Genomic DNA, 20,089 nt, shown 5'->3' on the forward strand with positions numbered 1-20,089 from the left:
TGTGTGCAATTACTACCCTTACAGCCAGTTATGGGGGCTGTGTGCAATTACTACCCTTACAGCCAGTTATTATTGTGTTGACTCAGAAAATCATCCTTTACCTTACAATCCATGATCCAAATCAACTAAAATGAAACGTAGAGCTCTCAAACCAGAGGTCCCTCTTATTGACCGACATCTTTAATACAGGCACTTACAATGGAAACACTTAAATTGGAGCTATTACTGTTATTTTTTTTAAAAAGCGTAATTTCTGAAAATTGATTTTTTTTTTTTTGTATTACTTTGTTAAGTGACATTTTAACAGATCTTAGCGTGGCTCAAAAGCTCACATGACTGCTTTTAAGGCACCCAGACTCAATGCATAGAGCCACCCAAATAAACTCCTGTTTGAAGGATTATTGATATGCTCACTAGAACTTTAGCTCATAAACTTTGTCTTTACCCGCTGTAATTTATTGTGAGTGCCTCTATCAGTACTGCCTTAAAATAAATAAACTGTGTGAGAGGACATATTATGCACATTTGCAGGTTCATGTTTGTACTCTTTGCTTCTACTGTGACATGTTAACACACTTTAATGAGACAAATGTAACATTTGTGATATTGGGCTATATAAGTAAACATTGATTGATTGATTGATTTAATGTTCGAAAAGGTCTTTATTTTTCTCATACTGCCTGTGCCATACCTCTTTTCACCCTCTGTCTGAAACCAGAGCCCAGTCTGCTCTGATTAGTTAGCTGGCCAACTCTGTTGTGATTGGTCAACAGCTTAAGAATGTCACGCCCCTTAGCCTATCACATACAATGTGTTTGATGCTAGTCAATAAAAGCGTAAGTGTTACAGTGATGTTATTAGGTTACGGAAGTGAACAAAGGAACTCTCTCTGGCGTGAACTTTGGGATTTTAGCCTTTGCAGTCCATTACAAAAACCCATATAACTAATCATTTGTTATCTCTAGCCCGATAGGTCAAGTGAGTTGCTAGATATACGAGCCCCCTTAGTGGTAGAGTACCTTACAGTTGAAAGCATTATTGTTCTGCCCTGAGATAAACTTCACTAGTTATCACTTTCTTGTGTTCAATAAAGTAAGAATATGTTAAAGTATAACAGTTGCAATTCAAACTGTTGACTTCTTCCCATCTGTTATTATCACCCCTCCCAGTTGTAACACAAGTGATATCTTGAACACAAATCTGTTGAAGATTCATCTTGCATTTCTTATAGAAACCCTTCTATTCAGATACCCAGAACATAAGATACAGGTTTATATAATGATGGGTACACACACACAGTAACACAATTCATTATTCTCTGCATGGCATTCAAAAGCCTGTGAGGAAAATTTGATTTAAATATGCTCTCATCCTGCTTAGTATAAATACACAAACACATACTACACCAGTGGTGTAAGACTCACATGCTTTGAATCAGGTCATTGTAAAAAAATAAATACAGGCTGGATACAATTACTGTTTGTAATATTTTTGTATGTAATCATTATGATCTGGATTACAGTGTGATTAACCTTACAATTTTGTTCTGGAATGTACTGTGATCAAATGCAGAGCACTTCATGCCAACGTTCATTTCATGCAACGTGTCAGCCATGCACCCTCGGCTATTAATTACTGATCGTTTACAAACAGTAACAGATGATGAAGGGGCCTGACAAGCACGGATCTGCAAAAAAAAGCCTATTTATTTTTAGAGAAACCTTTTTATCTAAAATTATTATTAGAGAAAGTAGGCACACCATCTGCCACTTGAGAAATCTCAAGTTTCCGTTTGATGTTGAATCGTCTTAGCCATTGGAGGCTACTTTTATTTACAATCGTCTGGGGAGTTTTAGCTTGTCTTGTCTCTGTACTTCCTAAAAGTTCACTATATTTATTATTATAATTAAATATATTTATAGTTTGCACAGCACCCCCTGAACTGAAGCTTCAGAGTTTCTTTAAAGTAGAAACGGCTTTATTAGGACCACACGATGACATTTCTTGAAATGTTGAATTATAATATGGAAAGGCCTGCCAAGTGAAACAAAAACATAGTTAACCCTACGTTGTTGTTATACAATGAACTTCATCATGTGAAATGTATATATATTATCCATCTTGCACAAAATAGTTGAAAAGTAGTCCCAATTATCTTATTTTCTTTGCCATAAATACAAATATGTACTTTATTAATAAATATAATATGAAAAATGCTTTAGTCGTCACTGGTATTCATTATATCCTGATAAAGTCTTTCAGGATGTTATCGCTAGTAGCTTTTGAGAGTATACAAGTATTATTTTCTACCATTTATGTTATTACAGTTATTTTTGGTGCACAAGCCACTAAGTTTGACATTTCAGATTTCAGTAAAATCAGTGAAACAAAAGGACATGGTGCACTGGCAAACAAATTCCCAGCATTCTAAACAAAGAGCTGTATTTTTGGGCTCATGTTTCTCCGTTGACATTTTCTGCAGAACTACTTTGAGAGAAATATAAGCAAACAATTCAACATTATGTGCTATGGGCTGACGCAAAGAAACTGCATGAGTCTTTTACCTGCGTCTTTTCAAGAAATGTAGTGACACCATTTATTCCAAGCTATGGGTGGGAGCAGGTGAGCAGACGAGTTTTGTAATTCTGCTCAGACACGAAGAGCCTGATTAAAAGCTAACACAGCGGGGAATTTGAATGTAATCGCTCTCTGTTACATTTGAGCAACAGTCAAATGTATAGGCTCAGGCCTGAGACTGTTTTAGTGCGTTGGAGGGGGTCTGGTTAGTCTGTAAGGAACCCAAAAACCGCCTGTATGGATACTGTGACATCAGCTTATCTTATAATATTTTTCCTTACATATTTGTTATTCTAAAGTTGGTCATACCATTTCACTTTGAGCCATCAACAAGTCTAAATTGTTACTGGATTTGAGCTTTGGGAACCCTGGCTCTGTTCATCAAGTCAAACTGGATCTTACTAGGTATAAACTCTTATCTCTCTTTGGGGTTTTTTTTTGGTCTCAGAATGAGCATGGTTGAATGGCCACTGTGCTTGTATTCATTTCATTTTTTCCTACTTACAGCAGAAAATAGGGCCGGTGGATAAATGACACTAAATCTATAGTGCATGAATGCAGCAGACAGTACGCTGCTGTGTGAGATATATATGTGGTCGTGGTACCTCAGTAACTAGACCAGAGTATCACTCTATGTGACTGCTTTTCTTAATGTGGGATGACAGTGAAGGATGGCCTGTAAGATGGAGCGACACACTTTTCCCTGACTAAAGATAGCGGAGACTAAAATTGGTGGGATATGCAACACCTGAAACGCATCAAGCTGAGCCTTTAAGTCATTTGTAGTCAAAGTGGGCCAGCCAGTGGTGGCTGTTGGTCCGTGCTCATCGCTGCTTCCCAGCATCTCACATGTTTCCCTTTGTCTTTTTGTTTATTTTCCACACTATCAAGAGGCTGAGGAGTGCTGAGAATTGTTGTCATGGTAACAGAAAAAGATGGCCAGGATGACCATGAGTGAGACAAACCTAATGGCACACTGCACTGTGCAAAGTATTTCATGACCCAATGCTACAGCTGCGGGATATATCGTTGAGATTTCCTACAGATGAAAAAGATGCTAAAGTGAGCAGTGTGAGCTTTGGGGCCACTACTCAATGTGAAGCTGGTTTTTTGCAGATCATCATTGCCCTGCGAAGTTTAATTATGCTCAAGCTGCTATATTGGCGTCATTTGGTTCGTGCTCATTGAAGTCTCTGCTGTGGCCTATTTCCCCAAATCCCTTTTCATGTTTCCCAATGTGTCTTCTGAAAATTAGGTTCAAACTGACGGAGGAAAGCGCATCATTTGTTTTTTTTTGCGTAGTCCAAACCAATCACTAAATACTGGCAGCTCCCAATGGTCCAAAGCATTCTTCAGATGTATCACTGAAAGCTTTCTGTGACAAAACTTTTGAAATTTAGCGTGTACAATTCAGAAAAGTCTTCTCAAAGCAGAAAGAAGCTGAATGAAATCTAATTAGTTAAGCTGAAGTGAACTTGTCACACATTTTCACGAGCAAGAGGAACTTATATTAGTGCATAACTTAGTTTTAACGTATTTCACAAATGTTGTTATGAGCATTAGTTTGAACCCCAGATGATGTTGCAGATGCTGAGTTTGGAATATTTGTCTCTTTTAGTCACACAAAGCTAAATGCAATGTCAGTCCCAGTAAAGCTGGAAATAGCCGCCGGTAAGACTTCAAACTCGATCTGACTTTAAAGCTGTTGTAAAAAAGACAGAGAGGAGAAACTTGTTATGTTTTATCAAAATGGCTGTTTAAGAAACATGTCTCTTCCCCTCATCTTCTCTTCTTTTCATTTGTTGTTTTTTCTGTAAGTCAGTTTATTTCTGCTTTTGTTATCCAGTCTCTCTTAGTGAACACACCAGAAATGCCAACAGACTGAAATCACTCTACAATAACAGTGGAGCATAATGACATATTGAGAGCTGTACAGAAAACATGCATCCTTCACATACCAATCATCATGTCTAAATTATCGTGTTAAGCGTTATAAGGACATTTCAATAAAAAAAGGTTGTTTACAATAAAAGGCTTATTTAATGAATTCAAGCATCAAAGATATAAAGAATATGTTCATAATTAAAATCTGTCAAAACAGAATCTACAATGACAAATTACTCTAACTACCACTTTTAGCAAGACTTGAATGATATGTTTAATACTCAAAAAACTAATCTGAAAAGACAATACATGCAATGTTTGATGTAGGAAACACCAGGATCAATTGTTTAGCAAACTATCCAAATATGGAATGCTGAACACACTGTAATTAGAAGAATAAAACATACATACCATGTACTAAACTCCTCTGCCAAGGCCAATGCTCTATTAACTTGCTTCTTGGATGGGCCCATTTCCCAGAGATAGGGAGCGATTCTTCCAAATGCTCTGTGTTCATTGGCTTTAAGTCATAACAAAAGTTGTTTTTGTTTCTTTTGATTGGAGTGTCTAAACAACACCTTGATTGAGAGTTTTTGTACCCACTTGAGATATCATTCAAGTACTTTTTTCAGCTGAAAAACAAATTTGGCTAATGATTCCAAGATTATGTGTTCAGCACAAATGTCCTTTCTCGCAATGAATGTGAACATCATTTCTGTAACTGTCCCAGGACTTGGATTTGCTCTAAAATGTTGATTCCCTCGGCCAATGAACCCTTTAACCAAGTTTCATGAGAATTGAGCCTGTAGTTTTACGTAATACTGAGCATTTCTTCTTTCAAAAAAAAAAAAGGAAAATAATGATATAATACAAACTAATTAGTCCGATGTTATTGTTGTTGGGAATTTGACCTTTTAAGTCTAAATATCATTTATAAGGGCTTCTGCCATAAAGAAAAGAAAAAGGATGTACAAATGTCAGACGAGTAAAATGTTAGAGATAATTCTATTAGTCGCCTCTTCTTATTTTTCTCACACACTGCAGGATTCAGCAGCCGCCCAGCATGTGTCTGGTGAAGTCCTCCTGCTCCACAGACAGCAGTGGAAGCAGTGAGTCCTGGCAGTAGACACCTAACAGCCCATGCAGGACCCCATCAGGGGCTCCCTTCATTTTCCGGTGCTTTGGCCAGCTTCATGCCAAAGTCTCTAGTGGACTGCCAGGCTCATTATCGCAGGATGAGAGTTGACTTCTCTTCTAACTCAGCGCGCTTCACAGGGGATAATGAGGATTAAAAAGGATTTGCATTTACCTCCGCTTTTAAAAGAAATACATGTTTCTTTATTTTATCAATATGATGTTGATAATGTTTATCGCGTAGTTTCTAAAGACTGAAAAATGTGGACATGTATGGAAATGATCCACTTTCTAGCAGGGAATTGGATAATATGATACTACCCTTTTTTATAATTTGATTTTTTTACTGAGCTAGTGGGGGTTTGAATACTTTACATTTAGTATTTCAACATGTAACAAAGTTTAATTTCTTCCAATCCAAAAGAAACCCTATCAATTAAAATCCATACAAAATATGTCAAGAATAATACATGGATTAATTAAAGAAACATTAAAAGCTATAGAACAAAAAGCAGTTGATGATACTCTCATTTCAAATGACAGTAGTACAGCAAGCACACAGTCAGACGAGCATTACAAAATAAATCTGAAGAAATGTGCTGGAGGACAAAACTTAAATTCAGATCCTTGTACAAAAAATTGTTTTGTGTGGATTTAACAAACAAGAGATCAATTAGTGAGCTTTAGTTGTGCTGGTAGTGGAGGATGTGGTGTCTTTGCACAGAGCCAGGCCAGCAGGGTTCCTAACTTACTGTAGATAGATTTGACAAAAGTATGTTTTCTCTTCTAACTCTAAAACATTAAGTAAATAAAAAGTGTTTTAACTTGAACAGTGCTTTGAAATGTATGTGCCAATAGATTTTTTAAAGATATTTCCATTCCTACAGACATTTTCTCAAGATATTTTATTATTTTACAAGATAAAATAACAGGGAAGCTAATAAAACTAATAACAACTCGATTCCAACCCCATACTAAACGCTTAAACCATTAACCCACGATACACTACTGCCACTTAATTAAAGGTTCAGTAGAAAAAAAAGATATATAATTATTGCTTTACTGCAGAGAATGTTTCTTCCATTTCAAGACTCGCTGTTGTAGGTGGTTATTTTCAGATGTCATTGAGTGTTCACCTTGCCTTTCAAAAACTCTCTTGCTGCAGGCGATGCATTATGTGTCAGAGACCCAGATATGTGAGGCTGTTGGGGGGGGGGTAAGTGCTTCTGGTGCTGAGAACATTCACAGCTCGGAGGGGAAAACACTCTGTGGACCTGCCGCAGCAGAGATTTCCAGAATCAGGCTGCCAGCCTTGGCACGTGTCCAGGAGACTTGTGACTGCAGCGGTCATGTTTGAATGTCCATCCAGTCCGCTCCCAGGTGAGCCAACCCACAAAAACCCATCACTATGTTTACCGAGCTTCGGGCTTATTTGATTAGTTGTAGCCGCTTTCAGAACACGAGCGTGAGAGGCAAAGTCACACTCAAAACATTTTCATTCAAATAGAAAACAATGTTTCCACTAACAACAGACAATGTGTTTTCCCGGGATGTTTGTGACTCACAATTTCAAGCTGAGTGATACAAAACTCAGAGGCAACTTTAATATAAAAAAATGTTTTTAAAAAATCAGACGCTAAATGATTTCCCAACTTATTTTTTTCAAATTAATTACACACATTTGTGTGTAATGTCATCCCTAATTTAAATATGTTATATAGTATTGTTGGCGTGCACAAACTTTTCCCTTGGACGGTCAAAACTCAAACTTTATGTGGAGTGTATGGGAGAGAAATACCCTCTTTAGGGAACTTTGAAACCATTTACATGCACAAAAACCTTTATATCACTAAAGGAAAAGTCAAACCCCAAAAAGCATAATTGGGCTTCTTGTTTTCCAAGAAATATATAACAACAGCAATACATTTTATATTCAATACTTCAAGGATAAATATCACTTAAAGCAAAAAACCTCTCTACATGTTTGCACATTTCACTGTCTTTAGCTTGTGCTAGTTCACTGTGTTGATAATGTGACCTTGTCTGGTGTGATAGTCCACTGTGTGCTGCTCAGGAGAAGAGGAGACCTCCGTCTACAGAAGTGAAGAGGACATCACTGAGAGCTTTAGGAGCACGGGTCTCCTGTGCCATGTAATATGAAACACTAATCTTCGATCAGGCCTATTTTCAGCCCACACATTTTGCTGCGGCAAAGCTGATCTCCCTGACATGCACTTTGGGAGGAGTCACACACATACACACACACACACACACACACACACACACACACACACACACACACACGCTTGGCAGGGTTACTCAAATCCAATCGGTACTAAATTTGACCTTTGAGGGAAAGTCTCAGGTCTGTCCTCATCTGCAATGAGTATATGAAAACAGTCTGTCACATTGACACACAGTGAGTGAATTTTCTGTCTTTATTTATTTGCGATTTTCCATAGTTTGCATATTCAGTGGAAGTTACAGTTTCAGGGAAGTCATCACATAGAAATTGTCTCTAATTTTACACATTTGTCCTTCATAGCTCCAGAGTTTTTGTCACGTTGAGTTAGAATACTTGTTTAAATGAGACGGCGATGCTAACGCCACATTTCAGTTTGTGACGATTCTGACAACTTGATCAAGCTGCCCAATATGTCTGAGGGCCAGAAGAATTTTCTATTTACAACAGAATGTGCTTGTATTCGCCTGTCCTGTCAGAGCAGTATGTCACTCCACCTTGGATGGACATTTATTGCTGCTGTTCACTTTCTCTCTGCAAAAGTTCTCCCCCCAAGTTGTCTATCTCTCCACACTGTTCCGTTTTCCCATTATTTTTCACAGCTTTATTGCTTAAGTCGTTTGGTGGAGTTGAATTGAAACTGACAACTAAAGGAAGTTTGAAACCTCCTTTCCTTTCATTTGGAGAATTGGAACGGCACTTAACATGGCTGCCACTGACGTACTTCCGGGTCATTTCACTTGGTTAGGAAGGTTCCTAAGCTAAATGGACTATTGGAACGCAACCCGTGTCTGTAAAAAGACGATCCACAAGCAGATATTTGGTTGACAAATACAAAATGGATTCACGGATGCCTGATCGAAAGTGGTCAATGTTAAAGAGATATTAACAAATTCCTTTTGTTTATTTGTAAATTAATTATAGTATTCACAGATCTTTTTTTTATTTGTAAAAATATTTTGCATATTTGCAGATCCGTTTTATTGGATGGTACATTTACAAATCCCATATTTAAACACAAATTATTTTTATGTTCACACAAATATTTATGAGAAAAATCTAAGCCCATAAACAACTTATATGATGATTGATTTGTTATAAACATCTTTTGAAAGCAAAAATGTAAAAATAATTGAAGAATGTTCAGACATGTATTCGTAAATAGCAAATTCAACAATAATGTTGAATTTAAAGGGTAGGTTGCAGAATTAAATTGATTCAAATAAAGGGAATTTTGCAGATTTTAGACCAGACTGGAATCATTGCAATGTTGGTGGTGTGTGAAAATGAACGCAACGCATCATTTTGTATCATACAGCCAACTTTTGCTGACTGGGAGCTCATAGTGCTGGCAACACAAAGATGAAGTGTCCATCATTTGAACACACCATCCAATTTGCAATGATGTAAATCCTGCTGAATATTCTCAGTTGCCCTTTTATTATAAACTGCCACCACAGAAGCAAATGACACAGAAAACATTCTTGCAATCTGCCAAAAACGCCCTAAACAAAATCTGTTTCAGTGAGTGTGTTCTTTTGCATCTTAGTTGGGTAATTGTGCAAACAGTAATGAACAAATATAAGCTAAATGCTAAAAAAAAGAAGCAAAAGGCTAATGAGCTTTTCATCTTCTCTACCCAGAGGGATTTAATATCAACCCTTCAACTCTTATCTATTTAAAACAAATGTCATGCTTCTCTAGATGATAGCGCTCAGAAACCTCAGTGGGTGAAGTTTTTGCCAAATGACAGAGTCCCACCTCTCAAATTGTTGTGACATTTCCATTCAGCGAGAGTCAAGTGGAGGCTGCTGTATTTGTAAAGGCTTTAATCACTGCTGCACACTCTGAGGACTGAACCACAGCCTCCCATACTGAGAGAGAAACATACTGCTGGAAATTAAAAGACTTGTGAGTTATCAAGTTACTGATTTAATTTAGAGTTCAGCGCCAATAACTGCTCATCAAAGATAAGGATGCACAATAATACATTTTGCAGGTGCACAATGTGAAACACTGATTTTATTATGTCATTATAAACAGCCATTTGCCTGTTAAAAAAACAACGTCATGGATTTCAATGACATTTGAGTTAAAGTCTAGGCCACTGAATAAAGAACAAGTGTATTCCTTTTCAAATTTTCCAGAATTTCTTTCACCAATTTATTACATTTCATTGCAATTATTATTATTTATTTATTTTAAATTTTTAAGATATTCATGTTTTTTTTGTTAGTGTATCATTTTACGATTAGTTGGCAAATACTCATTAATCAACAAAAGTACAATAACACACATATAGTAGCTCTAAAAATGATTGCATAGCATATGACATTTTGACTCCAAATATCAGGAACAAGATACATGTTGAAATTCATCCTTGAGAAAAGCTGTAATTCCCATTCATTTCAATCTTAAACTCTGCTGTGCCCCAAGTTTTTCATGGTTCCCCAAGCAGCCACTACATTTCACTAATCGAGACACCGAGAGACGCAGAAACAACTTATTTTTGTAGATTCATGAGCTCTGGCTCTGTGTTTGTTGCAGTAAAGCAGCATAGTGTGCTAACCTCCATCATCAGTTAATACAACCCCTTTTAAAATATAGGAATTACACTTCCTTAAATACAGTAAGAACTTAAGAGAAACTTGTTATTATTCCCGTTACACTTCATAAAAATAATCTTTGAAATGAAGTGTTGAATGTAAATTGAAATGCAGTTATCCTGAGTACCTCACCAATCTAGCTGGACTTTTGAGAACAGATAACAGAATCCCGATGGATTCACTCCCCACCATCGCCTCCGAGGCAGAGAATCACTGACTAACATTATCACACTCCTTTAGCCTCGTACTTAGCTCTGATGGAGGGCATGTGCACTGGAGAGATTTTTAAATGATCACTGTGTGGTACTGAAGCAACACTTCAGATATCATTTTAACCTCCCAGATTCAAAGCCAACTGACGAGCTGCGTCACAGTTTTCACTGCCCCCTTGTGTCTGTGAGAAGCGAAGATTAAAGGTTTAATAATTAAACCTCCTTTTTTGATTATTTGTGTTTACTTTTTTGTATTCTTTTTTTGTGAAAAATAATTTAGGTTTACTTTGAGAGAGCCAAACTTGACTCCTCCACAGTTTCAGAGTCACACTATCAATCCTCCAGATATACACTCAAGTCAGCTTCCCATACAACATATCCAGAACATATTGCTTTCCCACAAGGTCAAATAGACATATAATAAACATGAATGCAGAGTTATTTGAGAACAAGATGGGAATAAACCACACTTGATTATAATAATGAAGACCTACTGAATGTCAACAGTTATAGAAATGTTATTTATATTAAATCGGTATCCATATTTGCAGCATGCATATACCAGAATCAGAATATGATATGCTATTTATTCCCAAGTTACAGTGGCTCAATTTTAGAATAAAATAAATAATAAAAATACATGTACATTTCTTTTAAAATAATAATAATAATAGTAATAGCTAAAATCAGTATGTACTGTGGTTAAGTCTTTGCTGAAACACAAGGATATTGCCTGCAATCACCTGTGTAATATAGTAATAATGCCAATGTAATAATTCACCAATTAACACTGCAAAAGCAACATGTCTCCAATTTCTTTTATACGCCACTGGAGATTTGAACTGTTGAAGACTCATAAAGTATTTTTTCTTCAATCTAGTTCTGGTTGCTTTTTTCATATATGTTAAGATATATTGCCACTAAAACAATTTTCATTTGCAGTGCAGCCCATCTTGTCTCAACATGGCAGACTGAACACTGGATGGTCCTTGGAGGTTTGAAGTGCAATTTGGCCAACAAGCTCAGCAAACAGAAACTCCACAGCTGGTAGTTTATCTTCGGGCAGAGGCTCCAGAGTTTATCTGGTATGTCCTCCGTACAGCTGGTGATAATACAAGATTGGGTTAGGCTCATTCTAATTTAAATGGCAAAATGAAAAGTGTGTTCGTCCCCACGCTGTCTCTTAGGGGTTAGAAGTGGTTAGATGGTTAAAGGAGCGATTAGGCTGCAGCTGCTTTTGTTTTCAGTCTTCACTAAATGTGGCACAAATATAGTGTTAACTCTTTCTCACATTGTTTGGAATAGAACAAAAGCTGCCGAACGATTTACACCATACTAGAAAATGTATTATAATTGTACCTTTTTATTACACTAGATGGCAGTGTAATCCATTAGATGGGAGACTCCAGACAATATTGACAGTGGGTAAGAGGAGGGCACAGATAAATACTCCTATTCATACCTATGGGCAATTTAGAGTTGCCAGTTAACCTCACCTGAATGTGTTTTTCCTGTGAGAGGAAGCCTGAACAAATGGTTATCTGTGGAACCCTTACTTTGCATCAATATGCAAACATGCCCATCTCCAGAGAGTGTTTCTGTAGACATTATGGTTTGCTTTTGCACTCGTCGTTGAATCAACAAAATACGATTTAAGGGATCATTTTACATTTAGTTTTTATTTTGACAAATATACCTAAAACTGCTTAAAGTCCAGATAATACAAAAATAAGAAATGTTACACTATGTCAAGCTCTCTCTTGAAGAGACCTATCTTTCTAAATGTAGGGAAATGTTATGTTGCATTAAAGCTTTAATCATTTTTTTTTTTAAATAACTTGTATCACTTGTGTTTGTTATCGACTATTATATAATTTAACATTTTATTGCTGTAATTGTTCTAGTCAATTTGACTTTTCTGTCTTAATTTATTTAATCCTGCTTTGTGATGCACTTTCTGCAGCACATTTGTACCAAAGCTGCTATATAAATAGAGTTGAGCTGTTCTATATTTCCTGATTGTTTGTGACAAAATGTACCAAAGCACGGGAAAAATGTCCCTCCATGTGCCAGGCTTTTGTTTTTCCTGGGTTAGTGAACCCTACATTAAAGGCCCATAATAGAGTTATCATTTGTTTTCTGTTCGGGTTAGCTCAACATCAAGAGTGGTGGTATGATATTAGAACATTCAGGACACACAGCGGCTGTTTTTGCAAGCTTCAAACCACAAGAAGTGGGCATGAAATCATGAAATAGTTGTCACTAGTTTTGGGGGAAATGTGGGGAGTTTCAGGGGGCCCAAAGCCACAGGGGGACTCCGAGGGGCCATGTTCTCTTGTAGAGAGTTGTGCAAGAAACAAGTCATTGAGCTCCTCAAGGTGCCCATGGATTCAGGCAGTAAATCATTTTAAATATCAACTTGATCAGATTATTTTATTGCATTAATCCTTTGCCAAATACTATATGATTGTGATATATTCCTATCTGGATTAAGAACACAACTCTCCCAGGAACCCTTGGCCTTTGTAGCCCTATGATGCATATGCCATGTGGGTGTGGGATCTGCAGAGTACCGCTCCGGGCCTGAGTAAATACTGCAGCCATTCCAGGCATTGCTGTGAATGGTGGAGGAAGGAAATGTCTGTAATCAGGGTAACTTCACTGTTTCCCATAGAGCTGAGGCAGGAAGCAAATTGGTTGCAGGGAGATGACAGTAGATGAATAGAGGGAACATATACTGACAGACAGACAAAGGAAGAGATCTGACATCATAAAAAATACCATATTCCGTAATTTAATACTACATTTCTGCTTGGTTCAAGAACATAAATGTGATTATTAAGTCCCCCCATGCTGCCTTTAGTGTAAACGCTGCATTAAACATTTGAAAGCTACACTGCTCACTTTATATTCCTGGCATTGATGGAGCAGTTAATGCTTCCCTTGTGGTCTGGACTGTGTTCTGACTGTCCGTCTCTCCTCAGGCCGAGGCTGTGGTTGCACTGTTATTGTTACCTGTTATTCCAGTGAGCAAATGTTATTTCTAATCTTTTTCTAGGGACACAGAAATGGTAGCACAGGGCTGTGTCGAAGGAGGGTTTATTGTTGGAAAAATCAGGAAGCAAATGTTCAATTTTAGGATTTAGGAAAGCATCTGCATACTGGGTAGTAAGCTCCTGAAATGAATATCCATTTAGTTGCACAACAACATGTAGTCATTGTACCCCAAACTGAATAAATGAAGAGGCTTTCCTTCTCCACTCGGGCATGGAAATATGTTGTTGTTCCAAATGTCAGCATCTCATCAGTAAGCCCAGTGCATTAACAGTTACTCGGATTAATGACTTGTCCACATTTAAGCAACTGCTAAACTTTTTTTTTCTGATGATATCATCACAACAGTCTGGGATTTAGCCAAACGCTAAAACCAGATTTCTGCCTATGTCATTAGAATTGAAAGCAACTTCATCTAATGCAATGTGAAGATGATAGCTGATATAAAGTAAGAACCTTTCTCATTGAGTCAGCAGAGATGCAGGCCTGGGATTATATTACATTAAGTTTTAAAACATGTTAACAGTCCTCTAAGCAGTCCTACTAATCTAATACATAAATGTACTTAAGATTCTTAAAATAGCTGTGAAGAATTTCTTAAAGGCAAGACAATAACAGGCAAGAACTTTTTTATGTCATGCCATTTCAATTTTGAAATGTCTTATGTTAGACAAGTATAGAAAGAAGTAGAAAAACATTCATAATACACAATTAGTTCACATTTGAGTTTATCTTACTAAAGCTGTCTACTGTATGTGCGGCTGTAGATTTATCCTGAAAAGTTGGCATAAGATAATACCTCATTTGCATATTTAGACATTCAATTTCAGAAAATGTATACATACTCATATCTAATACTTAAAGGTAAGGTAGGTAATTCACTTCAGAAACACTTGTTATATTCCATGGAATGCTCTTAACATCCCGATAGCAATGAATACATTAAATGCTTTGACAATAAATATATACAAATATTTCATCTGTGGAAGCCGTGGTGCTGTAAAAAGCAAGTCGGCCCGCGGCATGGCCTACCTGCCTGTCAGCCTTCCATCTGTATACAAACTTATCTCATGCCCTCATTGGTCATGTGTGCGTTCGTGTGTGTTGGAGGAGAGGCTCTGTGAGGAAGTCTGAAGGAAGGGGCAGAATGTAATGTAATTAATAAACTGCAGAAGTATCATGGTGTTATTTCTTTATTTTTCTTTACTTTTTTCTTGAACTGGATCCTTAAATTACATTTCTATTCATATTATTAGCCAGAAATTATTACAATTGCAAGCTGCATGTTTAAGCTGTCTCTCACAGATCCTACAGTATCAATGTCAATGGGTTTCAGGATCCCCTATGACACCAGATAAAAACACAGAGGCCTGTCTTACTCCCAGAACAACAGAACGAGTTGAAACATGCCAGCGAGCAAACAAGAGGTTATTTCTGTCTGTGGTTGACCCCAAACCAACCCCCAGCAAGGAGGTGATGGGAGGGGGTCGCATGTTGTGTGAAACGGCTCTGAGTAACAGCCACTTGGGGGTTAATTACGCTTATGGGAAAGTTTTGCTTGTTGAAATCAGTGAATGTTAGAGGTGTGAAGAATGTGCCCTTCCATCACTGGAGTTGTAACATTTGTTTATTTTAGATGAAGTTCACATGATTATGGGGACCCCGTTATGCCCCAGAAATAGCACAGAAACGGAAAGATTTTCTTCTTTTCCTCTCTCCCCCTCGTCCAGCTGCTTGTTCTGGCTATACGAACGGCTATTTTTAGCAGCAGAGTCTGCGCCTGCTTTATTGTGTTGAGATAATCGCTGGCCAATGTGGGTTGTTTTTTTCATGGCGACAATTTTCTACATCCCTTTTAAAACATCCCCCCTTTCTTTATGGCTGTGTACACACGACTCTTTCAACACTTTTTAAAATGTTTTCTTATGGGGCCAAATCAACCCGATGTAAAACAGCTGTAATCTTTTATTGTCCTCATGTTCCAACCTTAAACTAGATGAACTGTATGATGTCAGCAATCCTCTGTGCAGTGACGTTACTGTAGGAAGACACAGCTCCTTTGCCTTCTTGTCCACTATTGTGTATTCTTTTTTTAAATGAGTTGTTTTGTACGGTTATTTTGAAGACATTTTAAAAATGATAAGTTAATATTCAGTCTTGTACCTTGTAGGCCTTATTTGATTTGAGAAGTTTTTTTAAAACACCATGATTGAAGAAACAAAGATAATTCTTGTTCGTGTTGACATTGGTTCTGTCATGGGTCAAACTATAAAAATGTATTATTATACAGTATATGCATCTGTGATACCTCTATTATGAAGTTCTTGCATACAATGTGATGCTAGTTGGTTATGTGCATGGTATCAAATCAGGTCAAAGCAAAGATGTAGCTTTGTACATTTTTTGTGATTCGCTTTTTTGTTGTTGAAAGAAATACGAATATATTTAAAAACATAAAACCATGAAAAAAAGACAATATATGTATACATGTTTAACTTAAAACAACAATAATAAAGAAACAATTACATTTAAGTTAAATAAAAGTGGAACATTTTCAATTCGGACCAGCTTTACATGAACAGAAAACGGATATGAGAGAAGTTGGGAAATAAAATCCTTGAGTTTAATCACTCTAAGCATATACTGTAATAATAAACGTAGTCAACCACAAGTAGATTTTAGGGGATTACTTGTAAAAGATATGCCACAGCTAATGAAATAAATGTATCCATATGACGCTGTGGCATGACTCAGTTGTATTATCTGGATGCATTGAGTCATAGTAATGGTAAATCAGTCTAGTCAATTTCTATGGTATTTGGATATCATAAGAAAACAACTTTTTTTCGCAAGCCTCAGCGTCTCAATAAACTGCTGTAAATATTGACTGATTGGTTATCTTGGTAAAACGTGGGAAAGAATGTGTTTGATTGGTTTATCCAAAAGAGCAAAATACAAATGATACGTGGTTGCAGTTTGCCTTTAGGCAGCTGTGAATATGTTTTCTTTTTGGTAAGTGTGTGCAATTAGTTGTTTTCGGTGGCGATGTTAATGTGGCCCGAGCCGGCTGGGGCCTGCCTCTTTTAGCGTCCCGTGGCAGCTGCTTGTAGCGCAGCTTCAAAGCAAACTGCAGGCCTACAGGGATTTCCCTCTGGCTTTCCCACCATCTGCAGAGGCCTTCATGGGATGCAATGCTGTTGTGGAGTCTCCCCTGTGAAAATATATTTTCACTTTTACTGCAAACATATGTAATCTCTCTTGACATCAGTGAATATTCTCATATTTTTCATTTGAAATCAAAAGCTGTTTATATCCATTTACTGGCTGATGATCAGGCCCCAGCCGGCGTACAGAACATCCCATCATTAAAGCACATTCCTGCTGTATTGTCTTTGCCTAAATTTAGGTCCAGGTGTAATCTGATACACCTAATGCCTTACTGAAGATAATGCCGTGGCAGCCGCCCAGACGTTTCACTACCATGATAAATAACTTTACTCTGAGGCTTGAAATGTCAGTGTTTTATAAATGTTCAATCAGTCATGCACAGCCCAACACCTGATCCTTTGAGAACTAGTCTGATTAACAGATTCCTAGTTTGATTAAACTGAACATCTGTCTTCGGTGTAGCAACACATGCTCAACCAAGTGCTTGCGATCTTATTCTGTCTGACATCTTGGCTGAGAGTGGGCCAGAAGTGAGCTGCGTGTTATGGGGGGAGCTGTCTACTTCGCATACCTGCCCCTAAATTACTCCAAATGTGCGTCTTATCGAGACTTTCTTGATTCTTTCTGGAACCACCCCAGTGAAAATCCACAAGGAATTTGATGCAGTCTGGGTTTTATAGGAAATACCTATGTGAGCTGAAAGGTGCTGTATAGATGACTCCCTCATCACAGTGCACCTGAATTTCATTACAGTGTGCCCTTCAACAGGCATCATCAGAGAAAGGATAGGGTTACTCCCAAACCCTTTAAGTGGTTGTTTGAAATCGGCTTATGGTGCTTTCAGAGTGTTTTGACCTTTGGTGTTGTTCTTTTCATGCGATAAAAGTTAAAGTGTTTGTCATAAAATGTTGTTTGACCTTGACCCTGTACTGTACTTGGAGCATAAACAAGCAGATGTTATTAATCTTAGTAAGTGTGTGAGTTTGAAGCCCCCGCATGAGATGATGTCAATGATTGCCTTGACTGTGTTGGTATCAAAATGATGGAGTGCACTGTCTAACCAGGACAACTGTATGACGGCACTTCAGCACAACTAGAAAAATAACTCCAGGAAACATTAGACTCATAAATAATATCCAGCTTTTGTCTATGTCATCTAATGTACCATATTACATAGACGTCAAACATAAGAACTACTTTTTTCATCCAAAAAGGGGAGAAGGTAAGAGATGTCGACGGAGTGAATGTATTTTCCATTCAGTATTTAAGGGTCACTCATAAAGCTGTCAGTAATACTCAAAGGTGTTAGCTACAGAGTGCAGAAATTGAAGCAGTTTAACAACACCATAGCCTAATACACCAACGCAGCTAATAAAAACCATCCATTCAAAAGCACTTTTCAAGAGTTGTCTCATTTTGACTCTTATCCAATTACATTGCAGTTTGTTATAGTTCCTTATGTCTGTAGTGTGCAGGGGACAATGACTCAACCTCCCTGATCAATAATGACCACACAGACCAGCATAATACTCTTCTTAAATAACCATATATTGTATTTATAAACTTTGTTACATCATTGGGCAGACACATTATTATAGTATTACTTTACTGTGCATACATATCAAGAACATCTCAGGAAATAAGTTGAGGGAATGAGTTTGTAACTCTTTCACCTCAAATACTTGAAAACCGGAAACCAAATCAGAGAGAAGCACAGGAGCTTTCTTCTTAACTTGTTTTTATTTGCAGAAAATAGTCCAAGAAGTCAGATTAAATAGAAGTCTGTGATAAACTGACTCAAATTCTTCCTTGATTATTCTACCACAGTACATATTTTCATAATGGTTTTATGGTCTCAAAGGCTGGTTTCAAATCATCTTTAATACAGCACAATGTTCATCTAGTAAATTGTGGTCCCATTTTGTAAAATAGACAATAAACGGTGTGTGCTTTAGGGCGTGGCTACGTTACAATTGACAGGTCGCTAGCATGGTTTGTTCCGGTCTGGTTCTGTCCATTTGTCTTACAGTTGTTTCACAATGATTTTAAAGTTCAGGAAAGTTTGATTTAACATTTTCATCACCGAAAAATACTTCTTTGGTTGCACATACTCTAACTCCACCCTTTAGAATGCCAACCTAATACCCTTCTTATATGCAGTTTATGTACAGTAATCAATATTCCTTTCAGGCCCTTGTGTAACAGCATAGGGAAATGAGAGTATGGATCTAACTTGGTCAGCACAATAAAGGCTGGCATTGTTCCTGGCTGAGAGTCAAGGCTCACGTTACAAATTGCCTCACAATACCAACAACATTGCGTTGTACACCAACATACCCATCCCCTTTTTCCTAATTTTGTTAGTGTTTTTGCTCCGTAATGCCAGGTCCCGATTCTTCTATATCACTTAATTACTACCAAATGTTTCACTTCTCGTCATTGAAATGAGTCATTGTGAAGAAACCTGTGATGCAGCTGGTTTCCTCCACTGGAAAACGGCTACACTGTGGCAATGGGGCAGATGAGAATGGCGTTGTTCACCCTTGGGGAATGTGAAGCTCCTAATTACAGAGATTCTCATCGAGAGGGGNNGGGGGGGGGGGGGCAGAATTACATTGTGCAATGGTTGGCTCTGTGTCACAAAAAGTACTCATCCAAATGTCAGTACGCCTACGTTTTTCACAACACAAACAATCCCAAGTAATATTAAAATGATACTGACACTGAAGTAATGGACATGTATAGACGGACACATTTCCTTTATAATCATTTAATTTGTGGTAACATGAGAATCTGATGTTTTTAGTTTTTGCACTACTTTATATGTGCGATTCATATCCATACATTACACACATGCACATTTAAATAAACTCCCCATCACACAGGCATAGACAAACAATATGTGATGCAGTATAAATACATATGATTGATTTCTGCTGACCCTAAATATCACAGCTTTTGGATCATCAGGAGTCGAGTTTCACTGACGTTTAAGAGGGTCTCCGTCCTCCTGTGTGACTAAAATAATTTCCCTTTGCGGTCTCAAGGACAGACAGATCATCGCTGATTTAAGAGCAAGGCAACAAGGAAAACAAATGATTTTCAATTATTTGTTTGCGTTATGACGTTGGGGATCAGATTAAATTCCCAGCGGGAGCCAACACATAATCAGAGCCAAAGTAAATAATACAATCAAAGGTTTTCCTTGGGAA

The sequence above is a fragment of the Notothenia coriiceps genome, unplaced genomic scaffold (assembly GCF_000735185.1).
Source record: "Notothenia coriiceps isolate Sejong01 unplaced genomic scaffold, NC01 NC01_scaffold00018999, whole genome shotgun sequence".
Taxonomy (NCBI): domain Eukaryota; kingdom Metazoa; phylum Chordata; class Actinopteri; order Perciformes; family Nototheniidae; genus Notothenia; species Notothenia coriiceps.